Genomic DNA, 6,608 nt, shown 5'->3' with positions numbered 1-6,608 from the left:
GATCTCCTGACCTCGTGATCCGCCCGTCTCGGCCTCCCAAAGTGCTGGGATTACAGGCTTGAGCCACCGTGCCCGGCCCCTGCTCACATTTTTAATTGAATTGTTTGTCTTTTTGCTGTTGAGTTATGAAAGTTTTTTTTTTCATGTATATTCTGGATACCATACCCTTATCAGATTATGATAAAATGTTTTTCAAATATTTTCTCCCATTCTGTAGGTTGTCTTTTCTCCTTCCTTCCTTCCCTCCCTCTCTCCCTCCCTTCCTTCCTTCCCTTTCCCTCTCTCTGTTCTCTATCTTTCCCTCCCTTCCTTCCTTCCTCCCTCTTTCCCTCCTTCCCCTCCCTCCCTCCCTCCCTTCCTTCCTTCCTGCCATCCTCTCTCTCTCTCTCTCTTTCTTTCCTCACTCTGTCACCCAGGCTGGAATGCCGTGGCATGATCATGGCTCACTGAAGCCTCAACATCCTGGACTCAAACAATCTTCCCACCTCAGCCTTCTGAGTTGCTGGGACCCACCACACCCGGCTACTTTTGTTGCTGTTGTTGTAGAGACAGAGTCCCCCTGTGTCTCCCAGGCTAGGCTTGAACTCAAGCCTGAGTTCAAGCAATCCTTCCGTGTATCTTCCTTCCCTTCCTCCGTCCCTCCCTTCCTTCCATTTCACTCTGTCACCCAGGATGGAGCACAGTGGCACAATCATGGCTCACTGCAGCCTTGACCTCCCGGGCTCAAGGAACCCTGATACTTCAGCCTCCCCAGTAGCTGGGTCTACAGGTACATCCCATCATACTGGCTAATTTTTTATTTGTTGTTTTATTTTAGAGACGAATTCTTGCCATGTTGCCCAAGCTGGTCTCAAACTCCTGGGCTCAAGTGATCTTCCTACCTCAGTCTCCCAAATTACTGGGATTATAGAAGTGAGCCACTGTGCCTGGCCTGTTTTCTTATTATTGAGTTTGGATCATTCTTTGTTTTCTAAAATTACTCATCAGATACATGATTTGCCTATTGGTCTCTGGGTGGCAAAGTTGTCCCTGGTTGAGAATCAATACTCTAGATCTTACTACCACCACTTTACAGGAAATTCAGGTTCAGAAGAGTATGTTAAATGCCACCATAGGAATGTGAACAGGATAGTCCACACTGAGATAAACTCTACAGGACAAACGCTAAGGTTTCTTTAACAATAACACATTGTAAAGAAAAGAGAGAAATATGTTAATTGAAGATTTAAGAAAAGTGTTTTTTTTTGTTTGTTTGTTTTGTTTTGTTTTGTTGAGAGAGAGTCTTGCTCTCTTGCCCAGGCTGGAGTGCACTGGTGCGATCTCAGCTCACTGCAACCTCCATCTCCTGGGTTCAAGCGATTTTCCTGCCTCAGCCTCCCAGATAGCTGGGACTACAGGCATGCAACACCATGCCCAGCCAATTTTTGTGTTTTTAGTACAGACGGGGTTTCACCATGTTGGTCAGGCTGGTCTTGCACTCCTGACCTCCAGTGACCCACCTGCCTCGGCCTCCCAAAGTGCTGAGATTACAGGCATAAACCACTGCACCTGGCCAGAAAAGAACATTCTTTTTGTTTGTTCGTTTTTTGAGACGGAGTCTCGCTCTGTGGCCCAGGCTGGAGTGCAGTGGCGCCATCTCAGCTCACTGCAAGCTCCGCCTCCCAGGTTCAGGCCATTCTCCTGCCTCAGCCTCCCGAGTAGCTGGGATTACAGGCGCCCGCCACCACGCCCGGCTAACTTTTTTGTATTTTTAGTAGAGACGGGGTTTCACCATGTTAGCCAGGATAGTCTCAATCCCCTGACCTCGTGATCCGCCTGCCTCGGCCTCCCGAAGTGCTGGGATTACAGGCGTGAGCCACGGCGCCCGGCCGAAAAGAACATTCTTAAAGGTAGTGAGCTAGAAAACTTCCTGAAATGAAATTTCACCGTCTGGAGAGAATGACGCCCCACGAGACTCTAAACCAGGAGAATGTTAAGGAGTGGAAGTAGAACTGGGGCCTCCCATACCATAGGGACCTAGGATAGGAGATTAGCAGAGACCACTGTGAGGGAACACTCCAGTTCCCAGCACAGAAGAGACAGGCACCTCCTAGAAGTGAATTTAAAACTACTCAGTCTGGCCAGGCGCAGTGGCTCACTCCTGTAAGCCCAGTTCTTTGGGAGGCCGAGGCGGGCGGATCACGAGATCAGGAGATCGACACTATCCTGGCTAATACGGTGAAACCCAGGCCCTACTAAAAATACAAAAAATTAGCTGGGCAAGGTGGCCGGCGCCTGTAGCCCCAGCTGCTGCTCGGGAGGCTGAGGCAGGAGAATGGCGTGAATCCAGGAGGCGGAGCTTGCAGTGGGCCGAGACCGCGCCACTGCACTGCAGCCTGGGTGGCAGAGCGAGGCTCCGTCTAAAAAACAAAACAAAACAAAACAAAACAAAACAAAAACCACTACGGTGGCTCACGCCTGTAATCCCAGCACTGTGGGAAGCCGAGGCGGGTGGATCACTTGAGCTCAGGAGTTCGAGACCTACCTGGGCAATATGGTGAAACCTTGTCTCTACAAAAAAATTACAAAAATTAGCCAGGTACAGTGGTGCGTACCTGTGGTCCCAACTACTTGGGAGGCTGAAATGGGAGGATCCCTTGACCTGGGAGGCAGAGGTTGCAGTGAGCTGAGATCGAGCCACTGACTCCAGCTTGGGTGAAGGTAATGACACCCTGTCTCAAAACAACAACAAAAGAAGTAGAACTCAGTGTTTCTCTCAGTGTTTACCCCAGAGAAAAGGCAAAGCGCTGGAAGATCGGAAGATCCCCTGCCACAAACAGGTAAGGGTCAGCCTCTGTAAGCAGCGCAGGCCCAGGGAGCAGCGTGCTACTTTAATAGGCAGTAAAGATACTGAAAGGCAGGAGAAAGCTGTTGGGCAGATGTCACAGAAGAAAACGTCAGCTCTATGCTTAGTTATTGGGTTGGGAAAAAAGAGAATCCAGGTACAGGACATCTTTTAGTTGGATGTATCTGCAGCCTTCATGTGGCCTCAGAGGGCCTGAATTTTCTAGGGAGATACAAGCAGATCAGGGACAGGCACAGACTTCCTGCAAAAATCATGACATCCCAGGATCTACAACTATGCTGGAGCATCCTCTGTCCATGCCTCCCAGGGACCCTGCGCCCCATCCAGCACCAGCTACGATGCACCAAGGCTCCCAGGAGCCTCAGAACATCTCCATCTTCATAGATGTGTGTTTCATAATTCAGGAAATTATGTGAAAGGAAAATAAATCTTGGGGCCTCCAGATCGCTAAGCTAAAGGGAAAAGGTCAAGCTGGGAATTGCTTGGGAAAAACCTGCTTCGCATTCTATTCAGTCACCCCTCTGCTCACTGAGATAAATGCATATACGATTGCCTTCTTTGGAGAGGCCACTCAGAAACGCAAAAGAATGCAACCATTTGTCTCTTATCTACCTATGACCTGGAAGCCCCCTCCCCATGGAGTTGTCCCACCTTTGCTTCAATTTGTCCCACCTTTCCATACTGAACCAATGTTCATATGTAAATATGTTGATTGATGTCTCACGTCTCCCTAAAATGTATAAAACCAAACTCTGCCCTGACCACCTTGAGCACCACGTCGTCAGGACCTCCTGAGGCTGTGTCACGGGCGCGTGTCCTCAACCTTGGCAAAATAAACTTTATTTATTAACTAAGACCTGTCTCAGATATTCGGGGTTCACATTTTAGTAACCATCTCCATAGAAGGATTCTGAGTGGAGATGCCCCAGACCTTTGGCAAATCTCCTATCAGTGCTTGGGACCAGCATGAGCTACCTTTATGGCTCAGACCAATAGGACAATTTGCTGAGGTCCGGATGCACCCCCTCCAGAGAATCCCTGATCTCCCAAAATTTGGTGGAGATCTAAAGTTTATTTTGCTGTACCACTCCCTTATTTGTAGTTTTACTTGCTTCCAACAAGAAGGCAAGATCTCCTGCTTCCATGATGATTGAAGGCAGGTAATTCCTTTATGGAGTTTGAGCTCGCTCCCAGCAGGGAAGATAAGTTTGAGTTTTTTCCTGCTTCTAGGATGGTAGAGAGCAGTCTTCAGCCTGAGACCCATCCCTACGTAAGTAGCTGAATTGGGGTTTTGTCTTGGCTAAAGTTTAACAACCAGCTGGTCTTAATTTCTCTTTACCATTAGAGTTCTTAGTGACCATATTGTTAGGTTTGTTGTTATTGTTGTATGTTCAAGTCTTTCTCCCATTAGATTTGACCAACTCTACGTGACTTTGTCAAATCCGAGTGCGAATTCCAAAATATGGGTAACAAAGCCTCTCTAATTTGGCTAAAATTTCTTGTAGCTGCAAAGAGGGAAAACAAAAAACAAAAAAACCCCAAAAACCATGTGCTTGGTTTCTGTGTTTGTTTTCTGTTTAAAAAAAAATTTTTTTTGGTGGTGGGGTGGTGGTGGTCTCATTCTGTCACTCAGACTAGAGTGCAGTGGTGCGATCTTGGCCCAGCACAACCTCTGCCTCCCGGGTTCAAGCGATTCTCCTGCCTCAGCCTCCTGAGTAGCTGGGATTACAGGTGCGCACCACTAAGGCCCGGCTAATTTTTGTATTTGTATTTGTATTTTTTGAGATGGAGCCTCACTCTGTCACCCAGGCTGGAGTGCAGTGGCATGATCTCGGCTCACTACAACCTCCGCCTCCCAGATTCAAGCGATTCTTCTGCCTCAACCTCCTGAGTAGCTGGAACTACAGGCGCATGCCACCACACCCAGTTAATTTTTGTATTTTTAGTAGAGACGGGGTTTCACCATGTTGGCCAGGATGGTCTCGAACTCCTGACCTCAAATGATCCATCCACCTTTGCCTCCCAAAGTGCTGGGATTACAGGCATGAGCCACTGCACCTAACCAAAAAAAATTTTTTTATTTTACTTGCATCCTAACCTCCTTCCCTCTTTGCCATATGCACTACCAAAAAATCTAGCGAAGGCTTCTAATGGCTTAATCCTCTTTAAATAATTCAAACAAAGGCACCACTCACCCTTTTTGAGGTGTTCTGTTTTCTCTGTGGAGTTTTAAGAGTCATGAGCAGATTTTTCTTAGGTCTAAAGCTCTGTTTTCCTGTATTGTATGACCTGACCTCTTGGGCTTTGGGGGTATCAGAGATTACCTTATACTGTGAGAGGATTTGACCTTGGTGTGTGTAATGGCGGATGAAAGCTACAAAGTAAGGGTGGCTGAGCACAGTTTACAGGAAGTGGTCTTGGCTGTTGGTATTTTTTTGCTCTCCTAGGAAGTTGTTGTTTAAGGATCCTAATTCTAGTTCAGAGATGCTCTCAAAATTAATCTAAATTTGGCTTCTCTGTGCATATTTGTGTGAGGAACTGAACTGTTGTTTTCATAGGTAAATGAGAGACTAAGTTTTCTCAGCACCTAAGAGACAGGGCATTTGCTCCTCCCCACTGAAAGGCACCCCTGGGTGACGGGGGGCCTCATGGGAGTGTCTGGGGGATTCACCCCCTGTGATGTGCAGTGGCCCCATGAGGAAATCCACAACAAAAATTAATTTTAAAAAAAAGGCTTGTCTAAGAAACGCATATAAGGGCTGACACTTAGCGTTCTGAGCCCTTTCAGAGGTCATAGACCTCTGGAGAGAGAAACAGAGGGTGGAAACGACTCAGTGGTGACACACTTTGGAGTCCTGCCCACAAGCAGTACGTATCCATCCACCACACAAAAACCCTAGGCCACAGCTCAGTGCCTCCTTTTAAGAGAAAAAAAAAAAAAAGTGGGAAACAAATAATCTAAGAATGAGGAGAAAACTACGAGAATAATCACCTTGAAAGCACTCCATAGGTTTTATGGCATCTCTACTTGCCAGACTTTATGTAAAATGAAAGTAATATGGTCTTTGTGCATATTTACATCAAGGAAAAAGAGCCCTAAGGTCGATCAGCAACTATAGAGTTCCTAAGTCCTCTTTTTCTCTATTTTCTTTTCTGCCTGCTTTAAGTCTGCTGTTATTTTTCTATTAAAATAAAAACCATTGTTTGGATCCAACAGGTTCTTTTCACAAGCTGGTGAATTTGTATTTATCTCATGGCTAAAGTTCTGAAGTAAAAGCTATAGGATCTTTGTGTATGTGTGTGTATATATATTTAAAAGGCCTTTATAATTTCTATAATTTTATGTTAAATTGGCAATTAAATCTGTTTTAATTTCCCTCTAGCACACCGTAGTTTTTTCTCCATACCTTATGATGTAAATTTTGCTATTTGATTTTCATCTGAGTTGTTTCCTTTAGTACGCAACTTGAAGGCAATTTAGCTGACAATTGCCTAGGGTAGTGAAACAGGTTATAAAGAATTTGCAAGTCTAAGGAAAATAAAAGATTTTTATGAAGATGTACTTCTTCTTCTATAAGATGTACTTCTTTTTTTTTGAGATAGAGCCTTGCTGTGTTACCTAGGCTGGAGTGCAGTGGTGTGACCTTGGCTCAATGCAACCTCTGCCTCCTGGGTTCAAGCAATTCTGCTGCCTCAGCCTCCTGAGTAAATAGGATTACAGGTGCCCATGCCCAGCTAATTTTTGTATTTTTAGTAGAGACTG

This window comes from Colobus angolensis, unplaced genomic scaffold, assembly GCF_000951035.1.
Source record: "Colobus angolensis palliatus isolate OR3802 unplaced genomic scaffold, Cang.pa_1.0 Scaffold254, whole genome shotgun sequence".
Classification (NCBI taxonomy): Eukaryota; Metazoa; Chordata; class Mammalia; order Primates; family Cercopithecidae; genus Colobus; species Colobus angolensis.
This window is presented reverse-complemented; position numbering follows the sequence as displayed.